Here is a 26,601-nt window from a genome sequence, read left to right as displayed (position 1 = left end):
TCATCCCGTGGGGAACGTAGGTCTGCCAGCAACACTCCCCTGCACTCCCCTGCACTCATGGCAGGTTGGCCAAGCTTAACACCGACTGCCCCAGGTTTCAGCGCCATAGTTATTATTCGTCTGTAACAACACGCATATTAATACTGTCATAGCGACGCCATGGATTCCATCAGATGAACCCAGCAAAGTCTACAATCAACGAGTGCCCCATCAGTTAAAGAATTACAATACAGTGACCCAAAAGTATGGACTTATCTGACCCAGCTGTGCAGCATGCTAGTGCCTTCAGTCATTGTCGCTCAGGTTTCCAGCCTTGTTCGAATGACCCGGCTTCGGTTTTTGTCTCTGTTCCTTAGCCAACTGCTTTGCATATGACAGAGCAGCCTTTGCGTCCGTGAAGAAGGCAGGCCTGCCTGGGCCTTGTAACCTCAATTTGGCTGGTTAGATATGCGAGTACTTAGTTCCTAGCTGCTGAAAAATCTTTTTGGCTGGCATGAATTCTTTACGGGCCGCCTGAACCTGCAATGTAAAATCCGGGTACATAGCAATGTTATTTCCGTTATATTGCACGTCTCCTTTCTCCCGTGCTGCTCGGAGGATCGTATCCCTATCTCTGTAGTTCAAGACTCTCGCCAGGATAGGTCTTGGCGGTGCACCTGGTCGTGGCCTGGGGCCCAAAGTTCTGTGAGCCCGCTCAATGAGGAACATGGGAGATAAGGAGGGGCCAAACAGCTCCTTCATCATGGTCTCTATATAACGCACCATGTTCTGGATATCCATGGTCTCCGATACGCCATTAATTTGTACGTTGTTTCTCCGTGACCGTGCCTCCAAATCCTCATTCTTCAATCGAATTACTTGTAGAACACCATCCATTTCCCACAGTTGTTTGGCCATGTCTGTCTGTCCTTCTTCCGTCTCCGTTACTCTGGTCTCCAACACTCCCATTCGATTTTCCTGCTTGTCTACCCACTGCGTTATTCGATCCATACGCTCTGCTAGGACGTCCATTTTGGAATCCAGGCCTTGGATGCTTGCCTTAAGGTCCTTGAACATTGCACAAATATCTTCTGCTGGTGGCACCGAAGTTGCACCCTCCTCCACCTGGCCTTGCGGACTGGTCTCACCTTCTGCCGCTTTGGTGGCTTTTTTATCAAAAGTGAGCCTTGGCTGTCTTGCATCGTTTTTCCCCATCTCAGCCAGCCACTATCCACCTACTAAGGTAACTTACACAGGCTATTCGTCAGGCCACTCAGGAAGCCGCAATCGAGTGTGCCCGTCAGCCACCAGTCGCCTCCACAGAGGAGCAAGGCTCTGCCCCAGATTTTGCCTCACTTTTCCGACCACTCCAGAAAGCTGCAGTTCATGCTAGCAACTGCACTTCGCCCACGGGGCACTCCTCTCTTTTATTAGGGTAGTGAACAGCCGCTCTCCGCCAACTGGTACGGTACTCTCGGGTGCTCCCAAAATGGCATCCGCAACACACAGCAGTCTCTTCGTTCGTCAGGGAGCGACTCCCCTGCTTCCCCTGGGTCTCTCGATATGCTGCACAGTAGTACGCGGTCTCTACAAAGCCGGCGCCCACCACCCTGCCACGTATCCAGTGGCCAGACCGATGTCTGAGCAGTCCGTGGCTAACAGTAGCAATATTCCACAGCTCTGCAGTCTGCTCTGCCTCACATACTTTATTGTGCATGCAGCCCTTTCCATATAGCCTTTTGCCAGGGGGAGTTTAATCTTCAACTCCTCACGGCGCCTCCTTTCTTCTTGTAGGTGAATAGTTTAGCGACTTTAGCTTCCCGAAAATGCTCTGCGCCAACAACAGATTCTGCTTGTCACATATAGTGCCTGCACACCCTTCCGGACGTACTAGCACACGCTAGTCTGTGGCATGTCGGATATCAGCACCTGATTCTAATTCTTTGTGGCCTGGCTCTGATTGTGGTAGTCTTGTTTGTTTTACCGTTTTCCTGTGTTTTTTTGAGATTTGCTTGTTTTTCTGTTGTGCCTGCTCTTTTTTTTATCCCCCCTCCTCCCCGGGGGGGGGGGGGGGCAGCACCGCTCTAAGTGAATGCTGAGGAGGCAGTCTTCGTACACCCACGCGCCGCGATCCAGCCGCTTCCAATGCGTTTAGGCCGCCGAATGTCACTGCACCCTCTCCCAGTCGGGGACACTACCTTCGGCACTCCTCTAGGTACCCGGTGTGTAGTGCGCACAGCCTCCCGCACATGTCGTTCCGCTGGCCGATAGTGTATGACGCGACCCCGCCTCCAGGAATCGCCGCGCTGCTCCTACGCGGCCGTGCCGTCCAGCCGACAGTCGGGCCCGTGCCACCACCCGAGGCCCCGGCTTTCCGGATCCCAGGCGCGTGTAGGGCTCACCACTGCCTCCGTTGACCGACACTTCCGCTGCCTTCCGAACCGGTCCCAAGTAAAGGCGCCGCTCCCGGCAGATATCCGGACATCTGTGCGCCTCCACCTAAAGCAGTATGTACTGATTTTTATAGGATTAATGTAGGTCGGCCGGCGGAGCCTCTTTAATGTGTGGCCATTCCGCAGCTCGGCTAAGACACGCCCCCACCTCTCTCAGATGATGTATGATAATTGTAGGGTGTGTGGATGGACTGGCCTCTCCTTTGAGACCACTATCTCAGTTGATGAGTGTGTGTAGTAGAGTTTATGGGGAGCAACTGTCCCCTCATTATGACCTCTCTCTCAGATGAGAAGTGAGCGCAGTAGGGTGTATGGATGGACTGACTTGTACTTCGAGACTTCTCTGTCAGATGACAGATGTGCGTAGTAGTGAGTGGGGAGAGTCTGGTCTCTCCAATGAGACCTCTCTCTCAAATGACCAGTGTGCATATAATGGTGTGCAGTTGTATTGGCCTCTCCTTCAAGACCTCTCTCTCAGATGACGGTGTGCAGACCAAGTTCTGAGGAGGGACTGTCAAACCTCTCTCTCAGATGACAGGGATGCATATTAGGGTGTGTGGAGGGACGAGCCTCTCCGCAGAGACCCCTCGCTTGGATGATGTGCATGCATAGTAGGGTGTGGAAAGAGCTTTTACTCTATTCACAACTTTCCCAAGTGATGGACTAAATAGTAGAATCTTATAAACACCATCTCCACTAAGACTCTTTCTTACAATAACAAGTGTGCATACCAGAGTGTATTCAAAGATCACCTAATCCTTCCTAATTTCACAATCCCACGAGAGTCTTGTGAGATCAAAAAAAAGAATTAATTTTATACTCATCACACTGCTTATGTCTTATGCACTTACTCTCAATAACAAGGGCCTCAATATGCATTTCTACTAGTAGAATGCATTGAGAACTCACCTACTCCTTTTTACTGTTTGCAATCCGGCGAGAGTCCAGGAATATTGTAATTTTTTTTAAAAAACAATATACATTCATTTTCATCAGAGTAGTTATGCCAAGGTAGGGGGACAGAATGCTTTTCTGCTGTCCCCTTATATCGCTTTTTTACTTTATTTCCAAAATACCTGCAATTCTTCTCAAATGAGTAATAACAGCCATGTCATTTCCAAAACTCCAACAGCCCACAGCCCACTAATCAGAGTGCTCACACTCATGGGACTCTTGGGAGCCTTCATGCTCTGCAACATTGTGTGAGTAAGTGTGTGAGTTTCTGTGTTGGTCTGGAAGTGGCTGCATAAGTGTCTCACTGGATTTGTGAGAAGGTACGTGAGTGTCTGAGTGGGTGGGTGAGTGTTTGAGTGGGTGTCTGCATAGGTTAATGAGTGTCTGAGTGAGTGTCTGAGTGGGTTTGTGAGTGGGTTTAGAGTATCTGAGTAGGTTTGCGGGTGCCTCTATGAGTGTGTGAATCAAAATATCAGTTCACGCATGAGTGCCTGAGGGGGTCTGTGAGTGGGTGTACATTTCTGAGTGGGTCTGTGAGTGGGTACAGAGTGTCTGAGTAGGTCTGTGAGTGGCTGTGTGAGTGGCTGTATGGGTCTGTGAGTGAGGGCATACATGTCTAACTGTGTCTGTGAGTGGGTATGTGAGTATCTGAGTGGGTCTGTGAGTGGGTGTATCAGTGTCTAGTGGGACTGTCAGTGGGTGTGTGAGTGCCTGAGTATGTGAGTCTAAGTATCTGTATGGTTGTGTCAGTACCTGTGTGAGTGACTCAGCCAAAAAGGAACCACACCTTCCCTTTTATCCAAGAGTCCACAGTTTCACACAAAATATTTACCCAAGTGGATTACTTTCTATTAGTTAATTACTAAGTGCATTCAGTAAGACACATTTAATCGCTCACTTATACAGTCAGTCATGTACCTACTAAATCCTCCATACAGACACTTATACACCCACTTAATCCTCAATACAGCTTGCCATATATATAAAACAAAATTAAACTTTACAGAAACACACAGTCACTGGATGATGTCATCAGTGATGTCATGTGAGATGTCATCAGTGATGTCATCAGTGATGTCACCGACCACGTCATGAATGATGTAATATGTGCTGTCATCAGCAGTGCATTGCAGGGGCGCGAGTTATAGTTAGCTGGACTAACTATAACGCCGGAATTTCTATGGTTTTGTACGAGTGAAATGTCCAACTAACTATAACGTTCCTGAAACCTATGTTTTTTTCAGTGAATTTCAATGGTTTTTTAAATGCTAATTTCTAACTATAATGTGCTTGAAACCTATGGTTTTTACAGTGAATTTCAAAGGTTTTTTAAAAGAAAATTTGTAAGTCTATTGTACCTCAATCCTATGTTTATTTTTTATATATATACATATATATATATGATCAAGTCCCCCAGGAGGGATGAAACGCGTAATGGCTGCCTTGTTTGTTTAAGTCTTGAATAAACGAACAGATATTTGAAAAGAATCTTGTGGTCCGTGCTCCCTTCTGCTCAGCTGGTCGGATACGAGAGAGGAGAGTGCTTTGCCGATATATATATATATATATATACACACACACATATATATATATATATATTTAAAACATTTTTGAATAATTTTAAGTTAGGAAAACTATATTCATTTAAAAAAATATATATATATTATACAGAAGTTGCGCACCCTTCGCGCACCCTACACGATGGCTTAATAAAAGTATTTTTAAAGTATTATTTTCAATATAATTTCAACTAAAAATTATTTGATTATTATTGGATTTGAAGGTTAGGAGGGATGGCCATTTCGCTCAATCTGTTTTGCAAGGTTTTTTGGTCTAGTCAGGTGGACACCCTCCTCCGGGTGAGGTACGGCTTGAGGATTCCATTCAAAAGGTGTTTGGGTAGTGTAGAGAGTCATGTTGGGGGGAGTGTTTTAGGGTTTAGGGTAGTGCAGTGGTGTTTGGGTAGTAAAGGGGGTTATGCTGGGGGTAGATTTAGGGTTTAGGGTAGTGCAGTGGTGTTTGTGCAGTGTAGGCGGTCGTGCTCGGGGTAAATTTAGGGTTTAGAGTAGTACAGTGGTGCTTGTGTAGTGTAGGGGGTCGTGCTGTGGGTAGTGTTTTAGGGTTTAGGGTAGTGCAGTGGTGTTTGGGTAGTGTAGGGGGTCGTGCTGGGGGTAGTGTTTTAGGGTTTAGGGCAGTGCAGTGGTGTTTGGGCAGTGTAGGGGGTCGTGCTGGTGCTAGTGTTTCAGGGTTTAGGGCAGTACAGCGGTGTTCAGGCAGTGTAGGGGTCGTGCTGGGGCTAGTGTTTAAGGTTTTAGGGCAGAGCAGTGGTGTTCGGGCAGTGTAGGGGTCATGCTGGGTGTAGTGTTTTAGGGTTTAGGGCAGTGCAGTGGTGTTCGGGTAGTGTAGGGGGTTGTGCTGGGGGTGGTGTTTCAGGGTTTAGGGCAGTGCAGTGGTGTTCGGGCAGTGTAGGGGGTTGTGCACGTGGGTGGTGTTTCAGTGTTTAGGGCAGTGCAGTGGTGTTCGGGCAGAGTAGTGGCTCGTGTTGGAGTTGGTATTTCAGGGTTTAGGGCACTGCAGTGGTGTTCGGGCAGTGTAGGGGGTCATGCAGGGGGGTGGTGTTTCAGGGTTTAGGGCAGTGCAGTGGTGTTCGAGCCGTGTAGGGGGTCGTGCTGGGGTTGGTGTTTCCAGGTTTAGGCAGTGCAGTGGTGTTCGGGCCGTGTAGGGGGTCGTTCAGGGAGGTGGTGTTTCAGGGTTTAGGGCAGTGCAGTGGTGTTCATGCAGTGTCGGAGGTCGTGCTGGGGTAGTCTTTTACGGTTTAGGGCGGTGCAGTGGTATCCGTGCATTGTAGGGGGTCGTGCTGGGCTAGTGTTTTTGGGTTTAGGGCAGTGCAGTGGTGTTTGTGTAGTGCGCAGAACATGCGCTGTGTCGCTAGGTGAGACCTAAAAAGCATTGCGCCAAGATGGCTGTCAAAACTTTCTGGATTGAAGTGTTGGCAGCCAATTAGAGCCAAGCTTGTGCTTGTTTAGTTGGGTCCCGCCCAGATATATACAGGATTTTTTCCTTTAATATCTCGAAAACTACTGAGCGGATTTGCACCATTTTAAAAAAGAGCACTTTCTGATCCAAGTACTAACTTTTTGCCAAATTTGGTGTAATTCCATTCAGCAGTTTTGACTGTAACCGTGTCTAAAGTTTCCTGTGGGAAAAATGATTTTCCAACCTCTATTTTTTGAATTTCTCAGAAACTACCAAACGGTTTTACACCATTTAAAAAAAAAGGTCTCTTTGTGAACCAATGGCTACCTTCTTGCCAAATTTGGTGTAATTCCGTTCAGCAGTTCGGGCTGTAGTCGTGTCTAAAATTTCCTATGGGAATTAACATGGAGAAAACACGTTTTGGGATTCCTCTTTTTTCTCGGCCCACGCTTGGCAAATCACCCCAAAATTTTCAGGATAGGATTTGGCCGGAGTGGGACCAACGTTTTGAAAATTTCGCGAAGATTCGTCAACCCGGCGCCAAAGCTATTGGGAAAAGAAAAAACACTTTTTGAATAGAAACAAGGTCCTAACTATAACTATCTACTGGCGACCGTCAGTAGATAAGATATATATATATATATATATATATATATATATATATATATATATTACCTACTGGCGGTCGCCAGTAGGAAGATATAGTTAGGACATATTTTCCATAGGAAATCCGCAACATTCTATTTGGAATAACGTTGGCGCCGATTGACGAATCTTCGCAAAATTTTCCAAACTTTTGGCCAGCTCCGGTCCGCTCCTGTCCTGAAAATTTCACGGTGATTCGTCAAGCGGGGGCCGAGAAAAAAGAAGGGTCCCAAAATAAGTTTTCCCCATGCATTTTCCCATAGGACCTGTTGACGCAGCTCTAGCCCGAACTGCTGAACGGAATTACACCTCAGTTCAGACTCGTGTCTTTTGCTTAAATGGTGTAAATCCGTTCAGTAGTTCCTGAGAAAATTAGGGTAAAAAAGTTAGTGATATCTATGGCCTCGGAGGATCCGCGCACCCTCCCCGCACCCAGCGCGCACCCTGCCGTGCATGAGCTGTATTCTAATTGGCTGTCAACACTCCTGATCAGGAATTGTTGGCAGCCATCTTGTGCCTCGGTAGAACCGAGGCACAAGAAACGTGAAAAACAAAGGCGAAAAACGTGACAAGGGGGCAGGGTAGAAACACCCTGACCCCCTAGGCCTGCTCAGGGGGTCCCACAAGGACCCCAGGGCCCAAAAAAGATTTTTTTTAAAAAAAGAAATCAGCGAGATTCACCGGGGGGGCCAAATCCCGGGGGCAGTAATAAAAAAAGTGTGGGGGGTCCCAATCCCCCCCCACACTGCCTCGGGGACTGCCACCCCCCGGGTCTCAGAGGTACTATATGCGGGGGGGTCACGGCCCCCCGCAGCCCCGGGGACCACCTCCCTGTGAAATAGAGAAAACTCATTGTTTCACGGTGAGCCACTCTGTACACACACAGGTGTGGTTCCGGGTCAATGTTAAATATGGGATTCATTTCGATAGCAGCATACTAGACCCAGCGATGGAGCATTAAATGTATGTCTGTATTTGTAACAGAAATCGTTTCCCCGTTCGTAAAAGAGAAGAGATGTCGGAAATATTGAGCTCTATATGAAACTCAGATACTGAATTGAAAGCAACACATCTAAACATAAATAGAAATATTGTGACATTAAAAGGCGTTTTTCTTCTTTGCAAGTCCTTGCTGGGAACTGTTGATATTCCTACTGAGCGTGCAAGCTTTGTAGCCCTATACTAGGCAGAAATGAAATACAAACATATCCGCGTATACAGTGCATCACAGACTGCGCGCGCAAAACTGATTTCATCCTGACAGCAGAAAATGTTTGTTCGGCTTGTCAGGGGGGGAACTCAATCACTCTACTGGCAGGTTGATAGTGCCAATATCGGCAACCGTTATCATAGCATACATCAGTACATAATCATAATAAAACACATGACACTGAATGTAAGTGGAGAAATATTGCTGCAGGTTTATTAGCATAATAAATATGCAAACACGGTGGGTTATCTTACGGGCGATCCCCGGGCAGGCCAGCCCCATGCCGCCTGCCCGTCTGATAAGCCTAGAGTCACCATGGCAACGCCAATTGGTGACCACCAAATGTTGGGAGGGTCCACCCCTCCCATCCGTGGACCTCCAGTCCACATGCTTCCCCACGCCCCCCCGTGATGGGTGGGCGGAGCATACATGGCAGCCCCCGGTTGCTCAGACCCACAACCGCCTGTCGGTTAGCGGGGCGCCGTAGGTCTTCCAGTGGACACGCTAAAAGATCCCTGGGTATCCTGGCTTAGCACCACACGGTGCTGCTGCATGCTATACCCCTTGGTATGTGCAGACCCTGGATCGCCCTGTAACTCCTCCTGCAACACAAAAGTGAAAGTTGTTAGAAAAACCTTCCCCCCCCTTCTTGTCCCTCCTGATGCCGGGTAAGCGGATGGGCGGGCAAGGCAAACGAGCGGACAAGAGGGCGAGGAGGGGGCGGGGACCGAATATGTACCCCCCCCTTGGCTCCTCCCCGCCGGAAGCAGCTACCTGACTGGGGTCTCCCTAGGTCAAGCCCAGGGACACGACCTCCCACCCCTGTGCCTTCCTGTGGCACTAAGGCGGCCGCCCTCAAGGGGGCGGGCCGCTGCGCAACCCCCACCCCGGGCAGCCTTACATAGTGCCAATATCGGCAACCGTTATCATAGCATACATCAGTACATAATCATAATAAAACACATGACACTGAATGTAAGTGGAGAAATATTGCTGCAGGTTTATTAGCATAATAAATATGCAAACACGGTGGGTTATCTTACGGGCGATCCCCGGGCAGGCCAGCCCCATGCCGCCTGCCCGTCTGATAAGCCTAGAGTCACCATGGCAACGCCAATTGGTGACCACCAAATGTTGGGAGGGTCCACCCCTCCCATCCGTGGACCTCCAGTCCACATGCTTCCCCACGCCCCCCCGTGATGGGTGGGCGGAGCATACATGGCAGCCCCCGGTTGCTCAGACCCACAACCGCCTGTCGGTTAGCGGGGCGCCGTAGGTCTTCCAGTGGACACGCTAAAAGATCCCTGGGTATCCTGGCTTAGCACCACACGGTGCTGCTGCATGCTATACCCCTTGGTATGTGCAGACCCTGGATCGCCCTGTAACTCCTCCACAGCCTTGGGAGTGGCCACCGTCACTACCAGGGCCCCCCACCAAGGTAGACCTATTTCCTTACAACCTGCTTCAGCCAAAGCTTCCCCTAGGCCCAGTAGGTCCAGTCTATTCGCAACCCGCAGCTGCCAAGGCTTCACCAAGGTCAAGTAAAATTAAATTCATGCCTAGCGTGGAGAGGTGCACCCCATCCCCCTCCAGACACCCTGTTGATTTGGCGTGTAGAAGGCCATGCCTGATGAAGCCAAAGCCTCTTAGCTCAGTGAACTTGCACATGGCGCTATTAACTTTTCTCCTTGACACCTCAATGGCTTCTCCTGAGCGGGCTCCTTGCCAAGGTAGCCTATTACTAACAGCCTGCTGCAGCCAAAGCTTCCCCTAGGTCCAGTAGGAAAAGAACCGTGCCTAAACTAGGGAGGTGCACCCCATCTCCCTCCCGGCACCCTGTGGACTTGGCGTGTATAAGACCATGCCTGATGAAGCCAAGACCTCTTTGCTCTGCGCAACTGCGCATGGCTCCTGGTAGGCCATCATACCTACAGCATACTGATACCGGGCTTCTCCCAGGTCCAGTCAAAACAAGTCTACGCCCAACCGGGCCGGCGGCCAGCGTGCACCATCAGGACAGGTTTCCCCAACCTTTCTAAACTCCTCCGTGGATTTGACTGAAATGACCTTAAACCTAAATAGGCGATGGTCCAAAGTTGCCTTTGCATGGCTAAATAACAATCCCTTTGCCAAGACACTCCTGCCTGGCAGTGCCCAGCCTGCCTTCCTTCCTCTTTCACTCCGTTGGAGTATGCCCATCGTATTCCATCAGTCACCACCAAATGTAAAGCCTTGCCCTCCCAAAATTCTGCTAGTATACCAGGGAGAGACAGGTCAGAGTGACCACAGAGGAGAACAACGTGTAAAATGCTTCTCTATTTGAATACTGGAAAAGCCAATTGGTCTCCAACAGATTTATAGCTTAAAGTGTTCCCCCGGTGCTTCCCTTAATCATATGGACCATAGGCCCCTGTTGGAAGGCCACTTCCACAACCTGCATAGCTGCCAGCCAGTGCTGTAGGGCGGGCGAAGTTACCCGGTACTGATGCTCGCAAAGGTACCTGTTTCGCCAAACTCAAGGGCGTGCTACTCAGTGAGCAACCAGACTCTGCCCTAGTACCCAGAGGTCAAACCCAAGCCCCTCCAAGTTCTGCTGCTTCACCTGCCTGTTAACACGAATCCCAGGGCAGGCCTCCGGCCTATAACCCATGCTTGGCCATGCCTGAGCTAAAATACCTCTGAACAGCCTGACAACAGGCTAACCACCAGCATTGTGTTCTGAATGTTTGACACTGCCAAGAAACATGCGCATAACTAAAGCAACTGGCACCATGCCATAAAAGTAACAGTTCAGCCTTCTATGAAACAAACGTGCCCTTGTGGCGATCAGAGTAGTGCTCCCTCCAAGCCAGCAGCCCTAACAGGCAACCCGCACCCTCTTGGCACTGGCACACCCCCGCCACAGCTGCCCTCGAGTGCCTGGTCGTGTGAGGCCATAACCTATGTTTCATCACTGCTTCATACCGGGGTATGATGACCCATCTAACTCTACTGCTGAGTGCCCATTGCACCATCGCAAGTATGCCTTTGCCTGCTCAGAGTCTGGCTGTAAAGTTGGAAGACATTGACCCCCCAGCCCAGGGCGAAGATGGCAGCATTACAGTATCTGGTGCTATAGACGGTCCCCGTACCCTGATGGGACAGAATGCAATTCCCTTGCTCCTGTTGAGCACGAAACCAAAACCAATTGCTCACCCTGGTTTAATACCTTCCTGCTGCTAATCATTTCCTAGCTGAATGTTGACAAATCCATGTTCTGTAATGGCACTACTTCGCCGCCTGCACCATTCTGCCAGTGCCGAAAAGACCTTTGTCATGCTGCCTGGCCTCATCAATCATGCCCTGTTCTAGCAGCGCCCGCTTCAGCCGAGGAGCAAACAACTCGCCGGTACCCCCAAACTGGCCCTGCTGCGAGACAAACCGGGCCAAGGCACAGCAGTGCGGTACTAACTAATAGCAGGTCTAACAGCGTCAACAGGCGTCCTCAGCTTACAATAGGCGTGGTGGAGTGAGGGTATCCAGTGAGAATCAAGATGACAACTTCCCATCTGACCGACCGTGGTGGGAACCACTCCTGCATATTCTAGTACACATGGTCCCAGTTCACATGTCACTGCCTGATGTACGTGCCCTAGGTACATGGTCCCCTTGCATGGCGGCCTGCCATTGAGACCCACACCAGTCCCCGATCAGTCCCACTATCTGCCTACGCTACAATCTTGCCTGGCCTTCCTTCATGTCCAGCTGTACCACGCGATGATTGCTCTCCTCCGTCACTTGACCTGACCACACCTAGAAATACAAACACAGCGAGAGGAGGCAGCCTGTGACCTGCCCCAAAACCACCATCCCGCATCAAACCGACCCGATGAAAGACAAGCGCCTAATGCTCTACACCCCTGGAAGACCCAGGAAATACCCACCGATCAACAATCGAGTAAATAACAACGGACATCCTTTCAGCATCTGAAGGCCTAGCCCCTCCGAAGTAACCTGGGAGCCCAACGCCAGGCCTCAGCACCTGTGGCGTGAGTGATCTTTGCCCACTACCGTGTGAGCCAGGGCCCCTTTTTTTTTTTTTTTTTTTTTTTTTTTTTTTATGACTGAAGCACACGAAAACAACCCTAGCTGTTCCTTGCCGCTAGGTCTTCCTACCCTCAGGAGACCAAGAACGACCAGGAAACAATAACACTCACTCAACACTGGCGTTCCAAGTCCACTCGGCCTAATTTGCCAGCCGGTGAGCGTTCCAGATTCTTTAGCTTGACCCCTCCTATGAGCTCCCTGTTGCAAGTGGCGAGCCGGACCTGCCAGTACTATCTACCCTTCAACTCATTGCCGCATGGCGGCACTACCCATTGCAACCCTTGTCAACCAGCTGGCAATGTGGGTTAACCTCCCATTAGGGTGGCGGCAGAGCATCTAGCATGTGTCCTAGATGCCCAATCTATGTGACGTTGTGCCGGGGTAGTGGAAACCTTACACTGATAACTGTGCATCGCACCCTCAGACAATCGTAAAATTACTTGCTATTTAATAAAGCTGTGAATTGCAATGTGTAACTGTTACTACTTTTATCACACTCCAGGAGTGAGAGGCAGAGCTAGCTACTGATGCACTGCCCATTATACATGGGGTTAACAGCAGGCACATCCCCTGGTGGGCTATCTTGTTTGGAAAGGATCCTTGAGCTGAGGATTACACCGCGATCTCCCTGCCAAGTGCAAGTACACCTAAGAAATGTGCCAGTTTCATACCTGAGACCTGTAAATAAATCCCCGTAGACCGGCTACCTAACATGACCATAATGCGTGCTACCGCCTCAGAGTTTGCCTGCAAAATAACTGCTGTGATTCCAGGCTGATATGAAAAACTCATGCATGAGGCAAGAAGTATTGATGGAAGGATCGTGATGTGGCCAAAATTGCAGTCACTGCACCCCCAGTGGGTTGACCCCTACCCCGCCCATCCTACTTACTTGCTGAGTCCTATCCCAAGTCCTTACCTGCTGACCTACAGTGGCCCTTGGTGCTGAACAAACTATGCCCCGGTGTGCTTAGTATCCCCCGGAGTTGCTAGCCTCCCACAGGAAGAGGTGGAACTGGGCCTGCCTGTATCTAGGAGTACTGGAGGATGTATGTAATTTGCCCTCCTTGGGATAAGACCTGCCCTTACCTACACATGCATAGATTCGTGTGCTGAACTACAGCAAGGAGCATGCCCAAGTAACTTGCCCTTCTATGAGACCTGGGCAGGAGAGGACCTGCGACATACCCCACTATGGTTGACCTACGCAGATCCCAGCTGTGCCCACACACAAGGGAGATTAAGCGATTTGCCCAGAATCACAGGATGTTTTAGCGTCATTGCCGAGACGCCCACCCAGTTCCCCATGTCCAAGGCCCAGCGCCCTAGCCGACAGGGTAACTCATCTCCCCAGCTCTCCATCTTGGCGGCCCGATCTGTACTCCTGTGACGCTGAACATACCAAAGCTAATAGTACTGGCTTGGCCATGCCTCTTTGTTGCATAAGATCAATGAGTCATAATTGCGGCAAGCAGGCATATCGTTTGGAAAATGCCTCGGTTCAGGCATGGTGAGGCAGGGTCACCAAACACTATGACAAAATACATTTAAAACATACAAATGTCTGTGTATGTGAGCGCAAAGGCGATGACACGATAAACCTGATTTCCCGGAACCTGACATACTGCGCACATATCCTCGCATCTCTATATATACAAAGCGAGGAGCACTACTTACACCAAGCCCATCTATTGGCTGCTCAGTGCTTATGATTGCATATAGTGAAATAAGTACCCCTCCTAGCTCAATTGCAAGGCCCACCGAGAGCTATTCTACCCTCATGTCAGCCTGCCTGCGAATACGACAGCTGGGCTGTCCCTCCACACCAGTAAAACGCCAATTCTCCATGAAAGACACCAACAGAGCCAGGTGCGCCCTGCGCCAGCTTCAAGTATGGAATAAAAGTAAAAACAACTGGTCTGCAGGGCTCCCTAACTAGCTGAGGCAATGACTAGGGAGTGAGGATGCATGCCTACCGGGATTGACTTCTCCACAGGATGTAATGCAGCAGAAAAACACCAACACGTAGTCAGGCCAGGCCCAGCCTGCAACTCCCACAATCATATCTGTCACCCAAGGAATGTGATATGTCACCAAAGCATATCTCCGAGCAATCACCACCTCTCATTGTGTAAAACTACTTAAACACAATATAGCGCGTCTCCACCTTCAGGGACGGGAGTGTAAGCGACATGCACGCAATCCAATTGTGCGTAAGCGACCCCGAGGCTCAAAAACATGGTGCCATTGCCAGCCTGGGGCCTCATACATGCGAAACATGCGCCCACTGAGCAGTACTGTTCTTTTTAGCCACGGCTGCCGGATGGAAAGCTGGGGGCCGCACAATGGATTAAAGCCCGTAACCTGCAGATGCCACAGCATAGCCCACGTGCCCCCCGTGCGCATGCATACCTCTCCGTGTCGCCACTACTGAGGAGATAAAAATTATAGTGCGACTCTACCTGCCGGAAAAGGAGCGCTTACACGAGCACCGTGTTTCCATTGCACATTCAGGCACGGGAGATACAGACAAAAGCGAGGCTCGACCCGAAGGCACTGGAGCGCCGAACACGGGCCCGTAACTACATACTAAAACCCAACAAGGAGGCTCTGCCGGGGTCCAATCAAGCGATCCCAGAAACACCCAAAACTGCAATATCCCAATCCGGGGCCTATACAGCACGAACTTGAGCTAGAACTAACCAGGCAAAGAGCACCCACACTCTTGGCCTTCTTCCCTTGAGGTTATTATGACATCGCGCTAGCCCGCCCAAGTCCAATCGGCATCCGCGCGCTACACATAGCACCCGCTCCGCCGCAAGGGGACACACCAAAATGACGCAAGCCTACATAGTGCATACTCTGCCATACATGACACCGTGCCCACATAGCACTATCAGATAAATGCCCCTCACCTCCCATGGCTGATACTCTGCTCCGGTGTGCACATTATATATATATATAGCGAGAACTTGGCCCCACGGTAAAGGGGGGGGGCCCCACATGGCACCGCCTTACATCCACATTCACGCGCGGGGAAAACAAAGACCCGCCTGCGACAGCGCGCGCGTGCCTGAGGCCACACCGCCTCTCCCTACAATGCCCACGCTGAGGCCCGAACCTGGACTCCCCAGATCAAAGCCACCCGCATTCCACACCCAGGGACTTCTCACGTGTACGCGACCTCGCCGCAGCGTAGCCGACGGTCCACATCCTCTCCTCGACAAACCAATTGCGCTAACTTCCCTTCTTAATCATGCGGTGCTGCACTGTATTACTAAAACGCGCATCATGCCTGACATGGTTTAGACGCCAGTAAGTAAGTAACGGTGCCTTAACCGTGCATGTGTTGTAAAGGCCACTAGGACACCCCTTCCATCCTTGTCAAGGGAAGTGCTAACCTTCTCTCCTTTCATCCAACACTATCCGTACATGCCAGGATGTGAGGCAACTGGTGCAAGAAAGCGCTATGCTGCCCGATTCGGGTCAAACGCGCGCTATGCAAGCTCCCGCCTCCCAAAATTAGCCCTTTTGCAAAGTAAACAATGTTCTCGTAATGTATGCTTAATGGCGGTGTGCATGCAGTTATTGAATAACGTACTTTAAGTTGTAACTTGTGAGTAAAAAGGTGTGCCTCCTTTGAAAACAGTAACCTGCTGACCTATTTACATCAAACGCACTCTGTAATCTACTTGGCACACGTTCTTAGCAGCAGGAACACCTACACTCTGCACTAACTTCCCGTTAGTCTAAGCCTCAACTCTACAAAATGCTGATCTCTCCAGGAGGAAATTAATCACACGAGTAACTTGACCCACATGTGAGATCTGAAAGAAACGCAGCATCCGGTGCTTCAAAAGCCTAATAAACACCCAAACCCGGCGCCCACAAGAAGATAGCACCACGGTCGCACCGTCCTAAATCCAGCCCTTCCGGGGCCTCCTCCACGCAATCCCTGCGCTCTACCACTGGGCTACACCCCCTGGCATAATGACACCCGTGCTCTCAAAAGGACAATTCCGACTCTCGCACCCTGGTCCCCTGCTCCGAGGTCGGCAGCACTGTGACAGAAGCGGAGATACCGGAGAAGCGAACCTGGGGCCACAGGCATGCACCGCATGCGCTCTAACCTTGAGCTACAGCCCCGCAGCCACGAATGCCTTAATAAAAGCACCGATCCGGGCCCTCCCGGCCACGCTATGGCACCAAGATCACCCGCCGCTCCACAGAGACTCTCGCTTCCAATCAATCACCAACACTTACCGGGATAACTGAGACCTGATCCGGGCTAACCCAGTAACGCTACAACCCCGGTGTTGCATAATTATATAGCGCGAACTCGGCCATTAGGTGATTAAGTGATTTGCCCAGATCACAGGCTGTGGACGCGACCACAAGGCTCGAACCCAAGGTCTGCAGTCTTGCCGCCGGACCACATCCCGTCCCCAGGGCCTTCAGGCCCAATGAGAGCCCCTTCCAGGGCAAATAACCAAGGCTGAGGGAAGCCGCCGACCGGGACACGTCTAACTGCCGGCTTTCAACGTACACATTTTTTATATCGCCCACCTCAAGCAGACTCACCGCGACAAGCGGACGTTCTGGGCCGCAGACGATCGTACCAGGCGAGCGATCGATCGAAGTGTGACTCTATCTCTCCAAGAGAACACGACCGACGCGGAACCAGCAGCCAAGGCAAACGAGCGGACAAGAGGGCGAGGAGGGGGCGGGGACCGAATATGTACCCCCCCCTTGGCTCCTCCCCGCCGGAAGCAGCTACCTGACTGGGGTCTCCCTAGGTCAAGCCCAGGGACACGACCTCCCACCCCTGTGCCTTCCTGTGGCACTAAGGCGGCCGCCCTCAAGGGGGCGGGCCGCTGCGCAACCCCCACCCCGGGCAGCCTTACAGAGGTCACCCTGCGGCACACGGGCTGCCCTGTTCGCCGGTTCGTGTGATGTAGGCACAGCCAAGTCCAGCATATTAAAGCGCTGCTCCCCACTCCCCTTGCACAGTACACGAGGAATCTGTGGAACAGGCAGGAAACACAGCTCGTCCACCTCTGAGGGCGAAGAGAGACAGCCCCAAGCCAGGGAAGCTGCTTTTTAAAAAATTTTTACCACGCCATGGAGCAGCAAACCCAAGGGGAGCACAATCCTCCATGCTCTCCGGTGCATTAAACTAAAAATATTACAAACATTACCGCTTTCGTGTATAATGTGGCTAATTTGGCATTATTTAGGTAACCCTGCCGCATAATTCCAGCGGGACTTGATATGCATCTGACTTAATGCTTTACAGCCCGGTTCCTGTCTCAGTGCTGCATTACCTACTTCTGAAGTCGCCCGCCTGGCTGTGTGCTTCAGGTGTAACTCCTTTTGAACTTCTTGGACTCCGACTGAACTGGTGGAGCTGCATGCCCCACTCGCCCAACTCTTCCCATTGCCCCCCCCACCACCACCAAAACACATGTATTCCGCGCTCCCTGCCATGTCTGGTGGAGCATCCCACGCCCACTCCGTACCCATCCAATTCTCCAGCCCGCAACATAAGCCATATCCGGCCCTCCCTGCTCTCCTTATCTGATAAATTCCTTTCCTCGTACTACCCCTTCCCTCCTATCCACCCTGTTACTAAACCCAACGCTGCTTCCTCTCTAGCAGCCTAAGCTAGTGCCCCTTACCCCCAGCTTCCCTTGGCGCACTTTTTCTCCCTCCAACCTTGCTCCCTTTGCGCTGCGACCTCACCAGAGACAAGGTACCACCCACTTGCGCGTCAACTACCCCTCCTCTGGCCACAACTGTTGTTTAGGGCCTTACCCCCAGCCTTCCTTTAACACCCTTTTTATCGTGACCCATAACAAACACACACCTCCTTGTCGGTCCTTAGCTATTAAAGAAAAGAGCGCCCTTCTCTCGTTAACATTATGCTAACACACATACTTGCTGCCCATGTCATCCATACGTCACGGGCCCCCATTCCAATACCAGTAATTTCAAGATGACAACACAGGCCACAAAAAACGCAAACCAAAACGTCCACAGGCTTACCCAGATAACCAACAATCCATGCATATCGCGAAAAAGCTATTACCAGTAAGCGTTGCATAGCATGAAGTTATCTGAGTGGACGATGCAGAACTGGTGGCGGGAAAAGGGGGCAACGATCTACGCATCCCTACCGACTCTGTTACTGACACCTTCAAAGCAATGAGCATTTGTGGACAACCTTGAATTGTTATTGAGAACGTTCGCGTTCTCCTGGAAATGGTCAGCGACATTCTTTTGCATTACTTGCCCTCTGGAAATCCAAATGCTCATACCTGTAGACTAATATGTTGCCACTGGCCACGGTAACAACATTTCTAAGCAGCCAACCAATACGGCAGCATCTAACAGCACCCCGGGTCTCCTTGCAATGCCTCCCATCCCGAGCATCGCTTTCTCCGAACCCACCAGCGGGACTTGGAGCAGACCGAGGGCCCCCATTTAATTCGACTACTTTTGGGATGGGAGGGGGAGTGTACCAACTCTTCCCGTTGCCCCCCCTCCCCCACACCACCAAAACACATGTATTCCGCACTCCCTGCTGGGGTGCAGATGGGTGTCAAGGGTGGGTGCGATTCTGGCACAGAAGAGCACGTAGCCTGTCCCAGACGAGCACATACAATGTGCATCATTTTGGTAAAGAGTAATGTCATATTATGAACGTAGACAACGTGTCATGGGACAGAAATTAACATCTTTTTGTCACTCATGCCCTGCTGGTAGTAGGTGTCAGGGAAAGGATTCCAGATTACCTCTAAACTCCCACCGCTTCTGTTCAGATTAAGGATCATAGTGTGACTATTTTATGTTAAAATGTTACCCGAGCGACTGTTGGAAATAATGTATTAAAATATGCTTTAAAAAAAGATAACTGAACTTAACCTCAGTGTTCGAAATATTAAAAAATTCACAGTTCCGGTGTGGCCCCGTGTCTGGTGCAACAAAATAAGTTACTCCTGGTATTTAAGTAAGCCGCTTATTGCATTTTGTGTTTAGATTTATAAATATGGACTCAAAAATCCCAGCATGCATCGTGCTTTTGGTTGGACTGGCTAAATGTGGCACTCAGTTGCTGGTTGCGCCCCTCCCCCTCTCATCCAGTTCATACTCTACTCTAATTTTATCCCTCCTGGGTTCCGCCCAAACTGCATGAACTGTGCTTGCTGTACAGCGCTCCCACGCCACTGCGGAATGTTCAGCGCTATTTAAAAAGAACTCTCTAAATAAGTGAAAGCAATTACCAAATATGTAAAATAAAGCACGTACAGCCACAGCATTTTCCATGTTGCCCCTTGAGGGTAAGTACACATCTTGCCATTGCCTGTCTCTGCAACGCGTGCTTTAAACACCGGAAATGAACATGTCACGACCGTGTGCCTTTCATTCAGAGCATACATACAGTGTCCGTCTTCTTTCCTTTATGTAAAGTGCACGCACTCGTGTAATGGCCCTTTGTATAAACTACATATTGCCATTCTTTGCTTGATTCGGCAGTGCACCAAACAGAATACACTCGGCGCTCTCTTGGCCTCTTCTAATCTGCTGCCTTCACAATATAGTGTGGCCTCATGGCCTGAGCGGTCGACCTCGGAGTTGGGGAACCAGGTTCCAGTCTGGGCAAATCACTTCATCTCCCGGTGCCTAACACAATTAATGTGCCCGTCTGTAATGCAACTGATGCCCATGTAAATAGCTCTGATTCCTTCGGGTCTAGTTCAGCGCTATATATAAAAAAATAAAAATAGCACTTTAGACCCCCAAAGCCAGATATTACAGGTAGAAGAGGTGGTTTTCACGAACGCCGCATATCAAGAATAGGATCGGCTCTGTTGGTTCTGTATTTTTTCTACCACTAGTTCTTATATAAAGAATACAGCCGCTTGAGTTGAAGCAGTTGTATTTGTTCTTGTAAATTATATTTATCTAGCGCTTGCTACTCGTGACGAGTTATTGAAGCGCTTTGCAGCGAGCAACATAACAAATTCCCATTTTACACTCCTGGGCAGGTCGTGTAACTAGATATGAATATGATCTACTTAGGAGCACGTTTCTTGCACACAAACACACACAATATGCACGACAGCGGTAGCAGCAGTTCAGGCCCCCTGAAAGAGAAAGCGCACAGCCGTCCAGGATCTGCTCACTATACTACAGCATATGCAGCTGTTGTGCGAGAGAGAGAGACAGGCACACACCCACCCAGGATGTAGCTACTATAGGTGCAGCAAGTGCAGTGATACCATGACAGGGGACCATTGACTGTGTGTGTGTGTGAGAGAGATACTCTACTCACTCTCTACTCACTTTCTACTACTCTCTACTACTCACTCTCTACTACTCTCTACTCACTCTCTACTACTCTCTACTACTCATTCTCTACTACTCTCTACTACTCACTCTCTACTAATCACTCTCTACTACTCTCTACTACTCACTCTCTACTACTCTCTACTACTCACTCTCTACTCACTCTACTACCCACTCTACTACCCACTCTACTACTCACTCTACTACTCACCCTACTATTCACTCTACTACTCTCTACAACTTTACTACTCACTCTCTACTACTCACTCTACCCTCTACTACTCACTCTCTACTCTCTACTACTCACTCTGTACTCTCTACTACTCACTCTCTACCTCTCTACTCTCTACCTCTCTACTCTCTATCTCTCACGCTACCTCTCGCTCTACCTCTCTCTCTGCCTCTCTCTACTACTCTCTACTCTCTACCTCTACCTCTCTACGCGCACACATATGCACATATATATATATATAGGTATATATATGCATATGCATTTCTATATATATGTATGTGTATGTATATACATACATATATAAACATATATATAATCTGCATATCTATTACCTACTGGCGGTCACCAGTAGGTAGATATAGTTAGGACCTATTTTCTATAGGAAATACGCAACATTCTATTTGGAATAACGTTGGCGCCGATTGGCGAATCTTCGCGAAATGTTCCAAACTTTTGGCCAGCTCCGGTCCGCTACTATCCTGAAAATTTCACGGTGATTCGTCAAGCGGGGGCCGAGAAAAAAGAGGGGTCCCAAAACACGTTTTCCCCATGCATTTTCCCATAGGACCTGTTGACGCAGCTACAGCCCGAACTGCTGAACGGAATTACACCAAATTTGGCAAAGAGGTAGTCCTCAGTTCAGACTCGTGCCTTTTGCTTAAATTGTGTCAATCCGTTCAGTAGTTCCTGAGAAAATTAGAGTTAAAAAGATAGATATATCTATGGCCTCGGAGGATCCGCGCACCCTCCCCGCACCCAGCGCGCACCCTGCCGTGCACGAGCTGTATTCTAATTGGCTGTCAACACTCCAGATCAGGAAGTGTTGGCAGCCATCTTGTGCCTCGGTAGAACCACAAACCGAGGTACATCATAATCACTTATGAAGTCATCCTACTCACTTATGCAAACAATTGATCATACTTACTTTTACTTAGCTATACACTTATAAAAACACCACTTCATCTATTCATATAGATAATAACTCATACTTAGTGTGTTATAAAAACACTATTACAAGTATACAGTTATCCATACAGTCACTCATACAATCACTGAGTCTTATGTATACTTATTTATATACAACAACTGACACATACACTGGCTTTTATTTTTCTACTTTGTTGGACATGTACCATTGAGACATATATTTGCTCATCGCCACACCCATAAAGATATTCACTCACCCAAACAACTGTTATAACATGTAGTTTTAACTTCATATACCTACTGAATCAACTATTCACACATCTTTGGGCAGTCACACACCCCCCACCCAACCACACACACAGTCACTCTCCTATACAAATACTCAGTTAACTAATCAATATATAGACTTTCACGTAGTTAGTAACCAACTAGTGCAGCAGTTTACACAACAACTGACCTTTCACGTAGTTAGTAACCAACTAGTGCAGTAGTTTACACAACAACTGACACAGTGATACAGATATTCACACAGTTTAGTCACTATCCAATATATTTAGTGAGACACTATAAATTAGCCAAGTAAACAGTCAATCACACTGCTACTAAATCCTCTATCCAGATATTTATATTTATATATCCACTCATTCTTCAATGCAAATTGCTAGATATATAATACATATTTAAATAACGAACCAAACCACATTCACTGGATGATGTCATCAGTGATGTCATCAGTGATGTCATTTGAGATGTCATCAGTGATGTCACTGACCATGTCATGAATGATGTAATATGTGACATCATCAGCAGTGGATTGCGGGCGCGCGAGATGTAGTTAGTACAACTAACTATATCGGAGGAATTTCAATGGTTTTGTTCGAGTGAAATGTCCAGCTAGCTATAACACCCCTAAAACCTATTGTTTTTTCAGTGAATTTCTAAGGTTTTTAAATGCTAATTCCTAACTATATCAGGCCTGAAACCTATGGTTTTTTCAGTGAATATATATATATATATATATATATATATATATAGGGAGGGCACCCTGAGGATTGTTGGTGGTGATATATATATATTTCCATTTCTGACCTTCAAATGAAGCTGCACTCCCTGTGAGGCTTGTATTAAAAGAGACAAAGAATTTCAAAATTGGAAAGCATGCATTGGTGCCTTACGCTTTTGGACTCTATTGAGTCCGTGATCACAGGCTGCACCATTGACATAACAAACAAGGAAATATCAGTTTCATTTACCTTTTTTATTATCCACAAGTGGGTCGATTTTCAACAGTATTATGGTGCTAGTAGTTTCACAATTATTTCTTCCCCTCCAGTGGGGGTTTGCTGACGCCATTGCTTTAAAACACTTCCATCACCCTCCAGTGGGCTGTATGCTTTGTCAATAAAGTACTTTTCAGTCCCCTCACATTTCTTAAGTGACTTTTTCCCAGTCAAAAGTCACAGACCTGCATTCCTTTTAGCTGTGGTGCACGCATTCCCGGATGGACTGGCGTGTAAATCTCTCTATTTCTGCCCCCCAAATAAATCTGCACTCCCCGTGAGGCTTGTGTTATAAGAGACAAAATATTTAAAAGATTGGAAAGCATGTCTATAAGTCTATGGGCACATTTGGTGCCACTTGCACGAAGGAGGTACCCGTCATGGAAGGAGTTCGGTCTGACAGGTGGCATTTGTTGGAATCTAAAAATGGCGCTGACGGAACCGCCGCGGCCAAGAAAATGATGTATCTGCCAACAACCAGTCGGTTCATGACTACATGAAAGAGCGCAGATTACTACAATAGGCGCCCTCAGGCACAGAATTTTTAATGGCAGTTAAGCGGCTGACGAAAGGGCTGGTGTAATGAACATTGGAGATCCCAAATGAGATGCACAGTGGCAAAGTGCGATCATTGAGGTTCGCACCCCCTTTCTTCCCATCATTGAATGGAAGTTTACAACAAAGTGCAACCACCTTAAAGAAAATACCACAAGGATATTCTAATAGAGGCACATACACTCAAAGATGGCGGCCATGAATAATTAGGAGGACTCCCTGGGTGTCCTTTGAAGCGGTACATGGTTGATGGTTTATTTAAAGCGTACATACCACTTGCCCGAAGGAGGCATCCGTCACAGAAGGAGTTCGGCAGCACAGGTGACATTTGTTGGAAGATATATTATCTACTGGCGGTTGCCAGTAGATAGTTATAGTTAGGACCGTGTTTCCATAGGAAATCTGAAAATTCTATTTTGAATAACTTTGGCGCCGGTTGATGAATCTTCGCAACATTTTCAAAACTAATGGGGCGCTCCGCTCAGCTCCTACCCTGAAAGTCTCGGGGTGATTCGTCAAGCAGGGGCCAAGAAAAAAGGGGGGTCCCAAAACGCGTTTTCCCCATGCATTTTTCAATAGGACCTTTAGTCGAAGGTACAGCCCGAACGGCTGAACAGAATTACTTGAAATTTGGCAGGGAGGTAGTCCTCAGGTCAGGCATGTGCCTTTTGCATGTATGGAGTAAATCTGTTCAGTATTTCCTGAGAAAATTGCAGTTAAAGCACATAAATATCTATAGCCGCGCACCGTGCGCGCACCCTAACGTGCGCGAGCGTAATTCTGATTGGTGGTTACATGTCAGTCAACGTTCGAATCGGTCGAAATCAGGAACTGTCGGCCGCCATTCTGTTTGTTGTGGGTGCGAGAGTGAAAAATAGAGGTGGTGAACATGAAAAGGGGGCAGGGTAGAGAGTTCCTGACCCCCTAGCCTTTGTCAGGGGGTCCCTAAAGGATCCCGATGGGAGAAAAAACATTTTTTTTTTTTTTTTTTAAATCGTGGGGTGCGCGCTCGGTGCACGCACGGTGCGCGCACGGTGCGCGCACGGTGAAAAACCTTAAAAATAAATAAATAAATAAACCATACATAACTTGGCATTTAAAAAACTGTACAAATTCACTTAAAAACCATAGGTTTCACACACGTTATAGTTAGGAATTAGCATTTAAAAAACCTTGCAAATTCACTTAAAAAACCATAGGTTTCACACATGTTATAGTTAGGTGGACATTTCACTCGTAAAAAACCAATGAAGTTTCCCCGTTATAGTTAGGTCAGATAACTATAACTCACGCGAGCGCCACTCTATCACAAGGATGATGTCATCAGTGATGTCATGAGTGATGCCACTGACCATGTCATGAGTGATGTAATATATGACGTCATGAGCACTGGATTCCGGGCGCGCGAGTTATAGTTATCTGACCTAACTATAACGGGGGAATTTCATTGGTTTTTTACGAGTGAAATTTCCACCTAACTATAACATTTGTGAAACCTATGGTTTTTTAAGTGAATATATATATATATATATATATATATATATATATATATATATATATATATATATATATATATATATTCACTTAAAAAACCATAGGTTTCACACACGTTATAGTTAGGAATTAGCATTTAAAAAACCTTGCAAATTCACTGAAAAAACCATAGGTTTCACACATGTTATAGTTAGCTGGACATTTCTAGGCCTGGGTGAAAATTTCGTTCCGTTCGCGGAAATTTGACATTTTCGCGTTCCGCGGAAAGCGCGAAAATGTCAAAATTTCCACATTCCGCAGCTTGGCGATAATTTGTTTCTTGCTCGCGCTGTAAAATAATACATTCTCGCGCGCGCGCGATCGCCTCACCTGAATCCCTGCGTTCGCCGACAAGTTTTCTTGATCCGGTCGCGTTCTCCATGAGATGTTGTATTGTTTTTAGCCATTTGCGCTGTCTCGCGACAGTTCGCGCCCGCAGTGACGTCATGCGTCACGCGATCACGACTTTCTTCTCGCAATCATGCACCGCGAGACAACTGAAAACAAGATGGCCGCGCCCGCGAGCAACCACATGTGTAAGTTGGCGAGCCGCAACATGCAGAAAATCTTGCGATTTTTCCACGTGTTTGCGATAAAAAAATTTCGCGATAATTTGCGAAAGTGGATTTCGCAAATTCCGCCCACCCCTAGACATTTCACTCGTAAAAAACCATTGAAATTCCCCCGTTATAGTTAGTTCAGCTAACTATAACTCGCGCGACCGCAATCCACTGCTGATGACGTCACATATTACATCACCCTATTCACTAAGATACTGGTAATAAGTCAGTTATACAATTAATTTTACAAAAAAAAACATCCATTTAGACACTTATTTACCCATTTATTCTTCCATTAACCTTTAGATATACATACATAAAAAATATTTATTTTTCAGAAAGACACATATTCACTGGATGATATCATCAGTGATGTCATCAGTGATGTCATTTGAGATGTCATCAGTGATTTCATGAGTGATGTCACTGACCATGTCATGAGTGATATAATATGTGACGTCATCAGCAGTGGATTGCGCTCGCGCGAGTTATAGTTAGCTGAACTAACTATAACGGGGGAATTTCAATGGTTTTTTACGAGTGAAATGTCCAGCTAAGTATAACATGTGTGAAACCTATGGTTTTTTTCAGTGAATTTGCAAGGTTTTTTAAATGCTAATTCCTAACTATAACGTGTGTGAAACCTATGGTTTTTTAAGTGAATTTGCAAGGTTTTTTAATGCTAATTTCTAACTATAACGTGTGTGAAACCTATTGTTTTTTTAGTGAATTTGTAAGGTTTTTTAAATGCTAATTTATGTATGTATTATTATATTTTTTATATATTTACTTTACAATAAACTACCTATGTATATAGTTATAGATTGACTGTATCCTGTAATATGGAATGGCTCAGCTCTTT

General features: G+C 47.9%; 1 non-coding gene across 1 annotated transcript; it reads right to left on the bottom strand.

The window, feature by feature from the left end:
- Positions 1 to 15,601: 15,601 nt before the first annotated feature.
- On the bottom strand, positions 15,602 to 15,726 carry LOC146865691 (U6atac minor spliceosomal RNA). The gene has a single exon (XR_014977664.1). It is a non-coding gene; the product is annotated as a U6atac minor spliceosomal RNA (small nuclear RNA).
- Between the last annotated feature and the right edge of the window lie 10,875 nt (positions 15,727 to 26,601).

The sequence above is a fragment of the Triturus cristatus genome, chromosome 2_1 (genome assembly GCF_964204655.1).
Source record: "Triturus cristatus chromosome 2_1, aTriCri1.1, whole genome shotgun sequence".
In the NCBI taxonomy this organism is placed as follows: Eukaryota; Metazoa; Chordata; class Amphibia; order Caudata; family Salamandridae; genus Triturus; species Triturus cristatus.
Note: the sequence above shows the minus strand (reverse complement) of the source record. Positions and strands in the feature narration are given on the sequence as shown.